Source organism: Schistocerca cancellata, chromosome 1, assembly GCF_023864275.1.
Source record: "Schistocerca cancellata isolate TAMUIC-IGC-003103 chromosome 1, iqSchCanc2.1, whole genome shotgun sequence".
In the NCBI taxonomy this organism is placed as follows: Eukaryota; Metazoa; Arthropoda; class Insecta; order Orthoptera; family Acrididae; genus Schistocerca; species Schistocerca cancellata.
In genome coordinates this window covers 522,192,806-522,205,271 of record NC_064626.1, presented here as the reverse complement: position 1 = coordinate 522,205,271, position 12,466 = coordinate 522,192,806, and the positions used below count along the sequence as shown (strand labels likewise).

At 44.2% G+C, this 12,466-nt stretch overlaps 1 protein-coding gene and 1 pseudogene across 1 annotated transcript in view; one reads left to right on the top strand and one right to left on the bottom strand.

The window, feature by feature from the left end:
* Window positions 1-12,466, top strand: part of LOC126187869 (uncharacterized) — a 1,070,755-nt gene that overhangs the window by 1,038,882 nt on the left and 19,407 nt on the right. The window lies entirely within an intron of this gene.
* LOC126098286 (5S ribosomal RNA) lies at window positions 10,516-10,633 on the bottom strand (annotated as a pseudogene).

The window sequence follows — 12,466 nt, the reverse complement described above, 5'->3', positions numbered from 1 at the left end:
GTTTCGATAACGCTGTGTCCCGGACGGCACAGTGGATAATGCATCTGCCTAAGAAGTAGGAGATCACGGGTTCGAATCCCGGTCTGGTGCAAATTTTCGCTCGTCGCGGCTGATTCCGCGTAATGTCCCGTTGCAGCTGACAGCAGTTATCCTCCTTCAATTAGCATATACAGGGTGGTCCACTGATAGTGACCAGGCCAAATATCTCACGAAATAAGCATCAAACGAAAAAACTACAAAGAACGAAACTCGTCTAGCTTGAAGGGGGAAACCGGATGTCGTTATGGTTGACCCGCTGGATGGCGCTGCCATAGGTCAAACGGAACTCAATTGCGTTTTTTAAAACAGGAACCCCCATTTTTATTACGTATCCGTGTAGTACGTAAAGAGTTACAAATGTTTTAGTTGGACCACTTTTTTGGCTTTGTGGTAGATGGCGCTGTAATAGTCACAAAGGTATAATAAGTACGTGGTATCACGTACCATTCCGCCAATGCGGGCGGTATTTACTTCGTGATACATTAAAATGGACCGTTTACCAATTGCGGAAAAGGTCGATATCGTGTTGACGTATGTCTATGGTGATCAAAATGCCCAACGGACGTGTGCTATGCATGCTGCTCGGTATCCTGGACGACATCATCCATGTGCCCGGACCGTTCGCCGGCTAGTTACGTTATTTAAGGAAACAGGAAGTGTGCAGCCACATGTGAAACGTCAACCACGACCTGCAACAAATGATGATATCCAAGTAGGTGTTTTAGCTGCTGTCGCGGCTAATCCGCACATCAGTAGCAGACAAATTGCTAGAGAATCGGGAATCTCAAAAACGTCGGTGTTGAGAATGCTACATCAACATCGATTGCACCCGTACCATATTTCTGTGCACCAGGAATTGCATGGCGACGACTCTGAACGTCGTGTACAGTTCTGCCTCTGGGCACAAGAGAAATTACGGGAAGATGACAGATTTTTTGCACGCGTTCTATTTAGCGACGAAGCGTCATTCACCAACAGCGGTAACGTAAACCGGCATAATATGCACTATTGGGCACCGGAAAATCCACGACGGCTGCGACAAGTGGAACATCAGTGACCTTGGCGGGTTAATGTATGGTGCGGCATTATGGGCGGAAGGATAATTGGCCCCCATTTTATCGATGGCAATCTAAATGGCGCATTGTTTGCTGATTTCCTACGTAATGTTCTACCGATGTTACTACAAGATGTTTCACTGCATGACAGAATGGCGATGTACTTCCAACATGATGGATGTCTGGCAGATAGCTCGCGTACGGTAGAAGCGGTACTGAATAGCAATTTCATGACAGGTGGTTTGGTCGTCGAAGCACCATACCATGGCCCGCACGTTCACCAGATCTGACGTCCCCGGATTTCCTTCTGTGGGGAAAGTTGAAGGATATTTGCTATCGTGATCCACCGACAACGCCTGACAACATGCGTCAGCGCATTGTCAATGCATTTGCCAACATTACGGAAGACGAACTACTCACTGTTGAGAGAAATGTCGTTACACGTATTGCCAAATGCATTGAGGTTGACGGACATCATTTTGAGCATTTATTGCATTCATGTGGTAATTCACAGGTAATCACGCTGTAACAGCATGCGTCCTCAGAAATCATAAGTTCACAAAGGACATGTATCACATTGGAACAACCGAAGTAAAATGTTCAAACGTACCTACGTTCTGTATTTTAATTTAAAAAACCTACCTGTTACCAACTGTTCGTCTAAAATTGTGAGCCATATGTTTGTGACTATTACAGCGCCATCTATCACAAAGCGAAAAAAGTGGTCCAATTAAAACATTCATATTTTACGTACTACACGAATATGTAATAAAAATGGGGGTTCCAATTAAAAAAAAAAAAAAACGCAGTTGATATCCGTTTGACCTATGGCAGCGCCATCTAGCAGTCCAACCATAGCGCCATCTGGTTTCCCCCTTCAAGCTAGTCAAGTTTCGTTCTTTGTAGTTTTTTCGTTTGACGCTTATTTCGTGAGATATTTGGCCCGGTCACGATCAATGGACCACCCTGTATATATAACCTACAAATTTAAAAAATGGCTCTGAGCACTATGCGACTTAACTTCTGAGGTCATCAGTCGCCTAGAACTTAGAACTAATTAAACCTAACTAACCTAAGGACAGCACACACATCCATGCCCGAAGCAGGATTCGAACCTGCGACCGTAGCCGTCGCTCGGTTCCAGACTGTAGCGCCTAGAACCGCACGGCCACACCGGCTGGCTACAAATTTAAAAGTAAACTTTTCTATGTGTTCTCGAGACGAGAGTGAGAGAAAATTACCTATCATTCCCTCCTTACACGAGTAGTTTTGGGCCAGGTTAATTTTACTGCAAGTCCATCCAAACTGTAATTAAGGGTGGTCACCAAGACGGCGGCGGGCGTTAGAGAACCACCTTGGTTTGAAGAAGGGTGACAAAAGAGCAGGGGTTCCTTCCTGTGAAGTAGTTAGCAGTTAGGACCAACCAGGTAATGGCAACTTTAGAGCTCTGAAGAGTTCCCTCAGAACTTTCTTGTGAGACAGACTTACCATATTGCAGGAACAGTCTTTTAAGTGGAACTAGTAAGTAGTCTCTACCGTGACAGTTTACTATTTTCTTGCTAAAATAGAGATTTGTTGAATATAATGCAGCAGTCACTCAACTTCACTTTTGTCATGGAGCAGTCAACACGTACCATCTACGTAGACAATGTCTGTCACAGAGGATCTCGCGGTACCAGCCACGTTGCTGAAAGTGACTGTAAACCTGGTGGCTTCCTTGATATCATTTCGTAACTTTTATTGTTATCCGATGCTTAAACACATATGAAAACTGATACTAAATACAAGTGCACTCTTTCGCCCCGATGTCGATGCTTCAAATTCGTCTTGCTGTGTATTTGTAAATTTTTACGCAGAATATATTGAACTGTTATACTGACTGCGGTATGGCCCTTCATATTCACCTATAGCCCCATTAGCTTTAATTAATCGATGTCAAATGGTTGCTTGATCGACAACTGTAAGTAGGATCCAGTCAAATGCTTCCGAGACGACAACACTGTTTTGTAAAAAACTTTCTATAATCAAGATTGGATAAATTCTTCTTTATTTTCGACAACTAGTTTCGACAGACTTTGCTGTCATCTTTTGGTCTTCAAAAGCTTTTGTTACAAAACGTGTTCATTGTGAGTCAGAACCTCATTCCAAGTTGTCATATTAGTGGATAAAATGTAGCAAATTTTACAAAGGTATCTCAGAAATAAAATATTTATAATTAAAGAGCGCCTTGTGAAAATGGCCATGTTTAGCTTTCGAACCAATGGCAAAATTTCATGCTAACACTTCTAAATGGCAACATAAAAAATCAGATACCCAGTCAATGAACTGAACATGTCAAGCTAACGTAAACAGATGTTCAAATAAGCATTTTACTGGATATTGTGATTTTTAAGACGTAACATTCATCTTTCAGCGCTATGTTTACGGACATGGCCTTGTGCACAATGTGACAAACCTTTGTATAATGTGCTACATTTTATCCACATTTTTGAAGACCAGAAGTCGGTCGAAATCAGTTGTCCAAAGTAAAGAAGAATTTATGCAACCTTGGTTCTAGAAAGTTTTTTACCAAAAAAATGGTTCAAATGGCTCTGAGCACTATGGGACTCAACTGCTGTGGTCATAAGTCCCCTAGAACTTAGAACTACTTAAACCTAACTAACCTAAGGACATCACACACATCTATGCCCGAGGCAGGATTCGAACCTGCGACCGTAGCGGTCGTGCGGTTCCAAACTGTAGCGCCTTTAACCGCTCGGCCACTCCGGCCGGCGTTTTTTACCACATGAAGCAGATCGTTCCTTCTAATTTCTCAACATATGAAAATTCAGCATTCTTTTGGTTGCAGTTGTATGGCAGGCGAGATGAACCACCACAAGATCGCGGCACCTGAAGAGAATCACAGGGTCGATCGTAGAAATATTGCGAATAAAGCGGAATCAAGTACTCAGCTGTAGACCCGAAAGCACACAAACCCTCGTTGTCGAGATCCCTGCCCTCCTTGGTGCACAGAACGGGTTAGAACACTGTTGCAGAAACAACGAAACAAACGTGCCAAATTTAAACAGACGCAAAATCCCCAAGATTGGCGATCTTTTACAGAAGCTCGAAATTTAGCGCGGACTTCACTACGAGATGCTTATAACAATTTCCACAACTAAACTTTGTCTCGAAACCTGGCAAAAAATCCTAAGAGATTCTGGTCGTATGTGAAGTATCTTAGGGGCAAGAAACAGTCAATGCCTTCTCTGCACAATAGCAATGGAGATACTATCGAAGACAGTGCTGCCAAAGCAGAGTTACTAAACACAGCCTTCCGAAATGCCTTCACAAGAGAAGACGAAGTAAATATTCCAGAATTCGAATCTAGAACAGCTGCCAACATGAATAACATAGAAGTAAATATCCTCGGAGTAGTGAAGCAACTTAAATCACTTAATAAAAGCAAGTCTTCTGGTCCAGACTGTAAACCAATTAGGTTCCTTTCGGGGTATGCTGATGCATTAGCTCCATACTTAACAGTCATATACAACCGTTCGCTCGACGAAAGATCCGTACTCAAAGACTGGAAAGTTGGACAGGTCACACCAATATTCAAGAAAGTTAGTAAGAGTAATCCACTAAATTACAGGCCCATATCGTTAACGTCGATATGCAGCAGGATTTTAGAAAATATATTGTGTTCGAACATCATGAATTATCTCGAAGAAAACGGTCTATTGACACACAGTCAACATGGACTTAGAAAACATCGTTCCTGTGAAACACAACTAGCTTTTTATTCACATGAAGTGCTAAGTGCTATTGACAAGGGATTTCCGATCGATTCCGTATTTTTGGATTTCCGGAAGGCTTTTGACACAGTACCACACAAACGGCTCGTAGTGAAATTGCGTGCTTATGGAATATCGTCTCAGTTATGTGAGTGGGTTTGTGATTTCCTGTCAGAGAGGTCACAGTTCAAAAATGGTTCAAATGGCTCTGAGCACTATGGGACTTAACTTCTGTGGTCATCAGTCCCCTAGAACTTAGAACTACTTAAACCTAACTAACCTAAGGACATCACACACATCCATGCCCGAGGCAGGATTCGAACCTGCGACCGTAGCAGTCCCGCGGTTCCGGACTGCGCGCCTAGAACCACTAGACCACCGCGGCCGGCAGGTCACAGTTCGTAGTAATTGACGGGAAGTCATCGAGTAAAACAGACGTGATTTCTGACGTTTCCCAAGGTAGTGTTATAGGCCCTTTGCTGTTCTTTATCTATATAAACGATTTGGGGCACAATCTGAGCAGCCGTCTTCGGTTGTTTGCAGATTACGCTGTCGTTTATCTACTAATAAAGTCATCAGAAGATCAAAACAAACTGCAAAACGAATTAGAAGAGATATCGGAATGGTGAGAAAAGTGGCAGTTGACCCTAAATAACGAAAAGTGTGAGGTCATCCACATGAGTGCTAAAAGGAACTCATTAAACTTCGGTTACACGATAAATCAGTCTAATCTAAAAGCCGTAAATTCAACTAAATACCTAGGTATTACAATTACGAACAACTTAAATTGGAAGGAACTCACAGAAAATTTTGTGCGGAGGGCTAACCAAAGACTGTGTTTTATTGGCAGGACACTTAGGAAATGTAACAAACCTACTAAGGAGACTGCCTACAGTACGCTTGTCCGTCCTCTTTTAGAATACTGCTGCTCGGTGTGGGATCCTTACCAGATAGGACTGACAGAGTACATCGAAAAAGTTCAAAGAAAGGCAGCACGTTTTGTATTATCGTGAAATATGGGAGAGAGTGTCATAGAAATGATACAGGATTTGGGCTGGAAATCATTAAAAGAAACGCGTTTTTCGTTGCGACGGAATCTTCTCACGAAATTCCAATTACCAGCTTTCTCCTCCGAATGCGAAAATATTTTGTTGACACCGACCTACATAGGGAGGAACGATCACCACGATAATATAAGGGAAATCAGAGCTCGTACGGAAATATATGGGTGTTCATTCTTTCCGCGCGCTATACGAGATTGGAATACTAGAGAATTGTGAAAGTGGTTCCATGAACCCTCTGACAGGCACTTAAATGTGATTTGCAGAGTATTCGTGTAGATGTAGATGTAGATGAGATGGAACAGCCTGTCGCTGAAGCCTTTCATAGGGCAGAGGTACACGCGCGTGCCTGTAGCCCAGGTGGCGTGGACACGACAGTCGCCTCCATCTAGGCGGGATGGGATTAGCACTGCCGCTGCCTCGTTTGTATGTGTGTCCCCTCCCGCTTAGAAATTCACCCGCAGCACTGCGGAGACGGGATCCCCTCCTGCCTGTGTACACTGAATAACCGATCGCGTGGGCAACAAGCGTGGCAGATTTCCGCTGGGTCGGTTTCGACCCGGCTGCTTCCACGGTCGTGACCAGAGTGCTATATCGAGAACTGGCCACAGCGATAGCTCAAGGCAAGATAAGGATGTGGGAAAAAACCTCGCGAGCTCGTCCATTACCGCGCCAGGTGATACTCCACCGGAATTATATATTTCGTTCAAGCGTGTATGGATGACCGTGACTAGCGACAAGCGAGCCAACTTACAAACAAGCGAAGGCCATAAAGCGAGTGCAACGTTTGATCGTCGACGTAATGAAATAAAGCAAATTAGATTGTAAACACTACTGGCCATTAAAATTGCTACACCAAGAAGAAATGCAGATGATAAACGGGTATTCATTGGACAAATATATTATACTAGAACTGACATGTGATTACATTATCATGCAGTTTGGGTGCATAGATCCTGAGAAATCAGTACCCAGAACAACCACCTCTGGCCATAATAACGACCTTGATACGCCTGGGCATTGAGTCAAACAGAGCTTGGATGGCGTGTACATTTACAGCTGCCCATGCAGCTTCAACACGATACCACAGTTCATCAAGAGTAGTGACTGGCGTATTGTGACGAACCAGTTGCTCGGCCACCATTGACCAGACGTTTTCAATTGGTGAGAGATCTGGAGAATGTGCTGGCCAGGGCAGCAGTCGAAAATTTTCTGTATCCAGAAAGGCCCGTACAGGACCTGCAATGTGCGGTCGTGCATTATCCAGCTGAAATGTAGGGTTTCGCAGGGATAGAATGAAGCGTAGAGCCACGGATCGTAACACATCTGAAATGTGACGTCCACTGTTCAAAGTGCCGTCAGTGCGAACAAGAGGTGACCGAGACGTGTAACCAATGGCTCCCCCTACCATCACGCCGGGTGAAACGCCAGTATGGCGATGACGAATACACGCCTCCAATGTGCGTTCACCGCGATGTCGCCAAACACGGATACGACCATCATGATGCTGTAAACAGAACCTGGATTAATCCGAATAAATGACGTTTTGCCATTCGTGCACCCAGGTTCGTCGTTGAGTATACAATCGCAGGCGCTCCTGTCTGTGATGCAGCGTCAAGGGTAACCGCAGCCATGGTCTCCGAGCTGATAGTCCATTCTGCTGCAAACGTCGTCGAACTGCTCGTGCAGATGGTTGTTGTCTTGCAAACGTCCCCATCTGTTGACTCAGGGATCGAGACGTGGCTGCACCATCCGTTATAGCCATGCGGATAAGATGCCTATCATCTCGACTGCTAGTGATACGAGGCCGTTGGGATCCAGCACGGCATTCCGTATTACCCTCCTGAACCCACCGATTCCATATTCTGCTAACAGTCATTGGATCTCGACCAACGCGAGCAGCAATGACGCGATACGATAAACCGCAGTCGCGATAGGCTACAATCCGACCTTTATCATAGTCGGAAACGTGATGGTACGCATTTCTCCTCCTTACTTGAGGCATCACAACAAAGTTTCACCAGGCAACGCCGGTCAACTGCTGTTTGTTTATGAGAAATCGTTTGGAAACTTTCCTCATGTCAGCACGTTGTAGGTGTCGCCACCGGCGTCAACCTTGTGTGAATGCTCTGTAAAGCTAATCATTTGCATATCACAGCATCTTCTTCCTGTCGGTTAAATTTCGCGTCTGTAGCACGTCATCTTGGTGGTGTAGCAGTTTTCATGGCCAGTAGTGTATGAAGAGCAAATAAATAAATGCCTCTGAAACTTTACCAAATTGACAATTAGCTCCAGTTTCCCTTCTTTCTTTTCCATTTCTTTTAATTTCATCGTTTGCGTAAAACTGGAGTCACAACATCTGTGATTTGCGTAACTGGGATAAGCTACAAAAGAGGAAATATTTTAATGCCTAATGGTTCCCGCTGATTTGCAAATACAGACTTCTGTGCCCCTTCCTAGTATCTCAGAGAATAGCAGTGCACTTGATTTTACGAGATAGACAGTTTTGAAGCATATTTTATGCCTATCTGAATCACTGAATGTTCTGCTATGCGAACAGCCAGCAAATGGCAATTTATTCATTAGCAATTATATGTCTACACATAGGCTTATAAGTTCAGTCAAGTATTCTTACGATTTACTAGATTACAGAGATGTTGACTGAAAAAGGTCCCTAGTTGTATATGAAACAACCTTCAATGGAACCGCCGATATCATCGACACTTACAGTATGGATACACTGTGTGTATTTTTTTTTTTTTTGCCTTATTTCTGTGGTTAAGTGAGAGGTCAGGACTGAAGATGACGAGATCAAGAACATCCTATCCAACGCTGTGCAACAAATTCGACGTTTTTTACCATATGATACATGGTTATATGGCGTGTAAAGGAAGTCCCAAGAGGACTGGTTAACGTACGAGGATATGGTAGGGACGATCATTCGTTGCAAAAAAAGTATAGAAAACATGGGCTCTAAACGCATACCTTAAGAGCTATAAGCATTTCTTCATCTAGTGTACCGTGAAGTAAATATCTTCTACTGCAATCTCTTTGCTTTCCATATGTTGCGAGCAAGTAGCATGGACCAAAACAGAAGAAAACAAATCCTTCAGTAGAAGACACGCCTTCCACAGTAGCGAAGATAAACATTTGCTTTTAGCTTTTAACGTAAGTATTTTACACCCCATATTTACTAGACATTTTTGCTTCGAATGATTGTTCCTGTCATATCCCTGAATACTGACTATTCTCCCTTGGACGCCCAGTATACTTTCGCCAATGGCTGTTCAGTGTGTATGTATGGTAGGGCGGTGTCTACATTTATAATTCTCAATAAAAAAACATTCATGTACGGCAGGCGTCAGCGTTGCAGTTCCCATAAGAGAATAAGCTTCATTTGGGTCAAATTGCGAGTTATGGTGCCATATGGTACCATTTATTTCCATTTTCCACGTGGCCAGTCAGAATGTTAGCTCGAAATTTTACCACTGGCAACAAAACGTGAAATAAACTCCTGCGCTGCATGTTCTTCATACTAATGATGATTCTACGAGGCTTCTGGTCCTAACTGAGATGCTTCAAGACTCACGTTGAACACAGAGCATTAGAGCATTTTTGCACTCTTATGTAAAGCTGATCTGTCGCAATACCGGCATTGGCGATTGCACAGTTTTCAGTTATGAGGCTTTCGTATGCTGTCGTCAAATCCTTACTCCATAGTAAAAGATCGCAAATAGCTGTTGCCGTAATGAATGAAACGAAATGTATAAAAACAGCCCGCTAAGTCTGGACATATAAACGTACATCTGTTATTATGTGCAAAATTGCTAGAGCATACGTCCACTGTCCGCCCAAGAAGTTCGGAGACTGATTTTATTCCTGGCGTGTAAGCTATATCAGCGCAGTAGCTACGATGGCAGCTAGAACCAACAACTGTAAACAATAGATGTACATTCCACCAATCAGTTGTGAGCAGGCAGTTTTAAGAAATGGACGTGCGACAGTAGTGTGTCAGAGTTTTTATGTGACAAATCGCAATGCAGAATGTTTTGAGGAAGAGAAAAGTGAGAGCGCAGTTTGTCCCGAATACTTCGACTCCGAAGAAAAACGACAATAATTATGCCCATTATCAACATTCTTAAAGAAATTAAATAAAATAAATATTTTACTTTTGTTAGAGTACGTACTAAGCAGTTTTAATTTAATAAGAATAATGCCGACATATGGAAGTCCACACTCTTTGCGTCTGTAAAGTGCGTAACTTACGATAAACGGCGATGGAGGTATCGCTGCATGTCCAGTGTTGCCGTCTGTACTCATTTAAACGTCTAGCAAGGAACGAGAATGAGTACAATGTTTCTCATAACCAAAAAACCAAAGCAAACTCCGCCCCGCCATAAAGGCTCAACGGTACCTACCGGCCGTCGTGTCATCCTCAGCCCACAGACGTCACTGGATGCGGATGTGGAAGAGCATGTGGTCAACACACCACTCTCTCAGCCGTATGTCAGTTTACGAGACCGGAGCCGCTACTTCTAAATCAAGTAGCTCTTCAGTTTGCCGCACAAGGGCTGAGTGCACCCCGCGTGCCAACAGCGCTCGGCAAACCGGATGGACAGCCATCCAAGTGCTAGCCCAGCCCGACAGCGCTTAACTTCGGCGATCTGACGGGAACCAGTGTTACCACTGCGGCAAGGCCGTTGGCATGTTTCTCATAACGCCTGACAATAATGACAGCAATTTTTAAACATTTAGAACTTTGACGTGTAAGAAAAAAATAAAAATTTCAAGTTCACAAATGTACTGTTAAATATTCTACATACAGAAATCTCAGGAAACAAGTAGCCCAATTATATACCCTCAGTGGCCAAAAGATTTCACATGAGAAGTGACCGAGTTTCATGATTAAAAAAAAAAAAAATCTGCTAAACGAATATGCGACTTCAGTGGCCAGTGACGGTAAGTTATCGTTAGTACCACTCCACTGCGAAATGCTTAAATGTTAAATGAAACAGAATTACGTCGAGCTGAATTTTGTAGGATAGCTCTTTGCACCGATATATTTGACAACACATTTGTGCAAATACACTACTGGCCATTAAAATTGCTACACCAAGAAGAAATGCAAATGATAAACGGATATTCATTGGACAATTATATTATACTAGAACTCACATGTGATTACACTTTCACGCAGTTTGGGTACATAGATCCTGAGAAATCAGTACCCAGAACAACCACCTCCGGCCTTAATAATGGCCTCGATACACCTGGGCGTTGGGTCAAACAGAGCTTGGATGGCGTGTACAGGTAAAGCTGTCCATGCAGCTTCAACACGATACCACAGTTCATCAAGAGTAGTGACTGGCGTATTGTGATGAGCCAGTTGCTGAGCCACCACTGACCAGACGTTTTCAATTGGTGAGAGATCTGGAGAATGTGCTGGCCAGGGCAGCAGTCGAACATTTTCTGTATCCAGAAAGGCCCGTACAGGACCTGCAATGTGCGGTCATGCATTATCCTGCTGAACTGTGGGGTTTCGCAGGGATCGAGTGAAGGGTAGAACCACGGGTCGTAACACATCTGAAATGTAACGTCCACTGTTCAAAGTGCCGTCAGTGCGAACAAGAGGTGACCGAGACGTGTAACCAAAGGCACCCCATACCATCACGCCGGGTGATACGCCAGTATGGCGATGACGAATACACACTTCCAGTGTGCGTTCACCCGATGTGGCCAAACACGGATGCGACCATCATGCTGCTATAAACAGAACCTGGATTAATCCGAATAGATGACGTTTTGCCATTCGTGCACCCAGGTTCGTCGTTGAGTACACAATCGCAGGCGCTCCTGTCTGTGATGCAGCGTCAAGGGTAACCGCAGCCATGGTCTCCGAGCAGATAGTTCATGTTGCTGCAAACGTCGTCGAACTGTTCGTGCAGATGGTTGTTGTCTTGCAAACGTCCCCATCTGTTGACTCAGGGATCGAGACGTGGCTGCACGATCCGTTATAGCCATGCGGATAAGATGCCTATCATCTCGACTGCTAGTGATACGAGGCCATTGGGATCCAGCACGGCGTTCCGTATTACCCTCCTGAACCCACCGATTCCATATTCTGTTAACAGACATTGGATCTCGACCAACGCGAGCAGCAATGTCGCGATACAATAAACCGCAATCGCGCTAGGCTACAATCCGACCTTTATCCCCATCTGTTGACTCAGGGATCGAGACGTGGCTGCACCATCCGTTATAGCCATGCGGATAAGATGCCTATCATCTCGACTGCTAGTGATACGAGGCCGTTGGGATCCAGCACGGCGTTCCGTATTACCCTCCTGAACCCACCGATTCCATATTCTGTTAACAGACATTGGATCTCGACCAACGCGAGCAGCAATGTCGCGATACAATAAACCGCAATCGCGCTAGGCTACAATCCGACCTTTATCCAAGTCGGAAACGTGATGGTACGCATTTCTCCTCCTTACTTGAGGCATCACAACAACCTTTCACCAGGCAACGCCGGTCA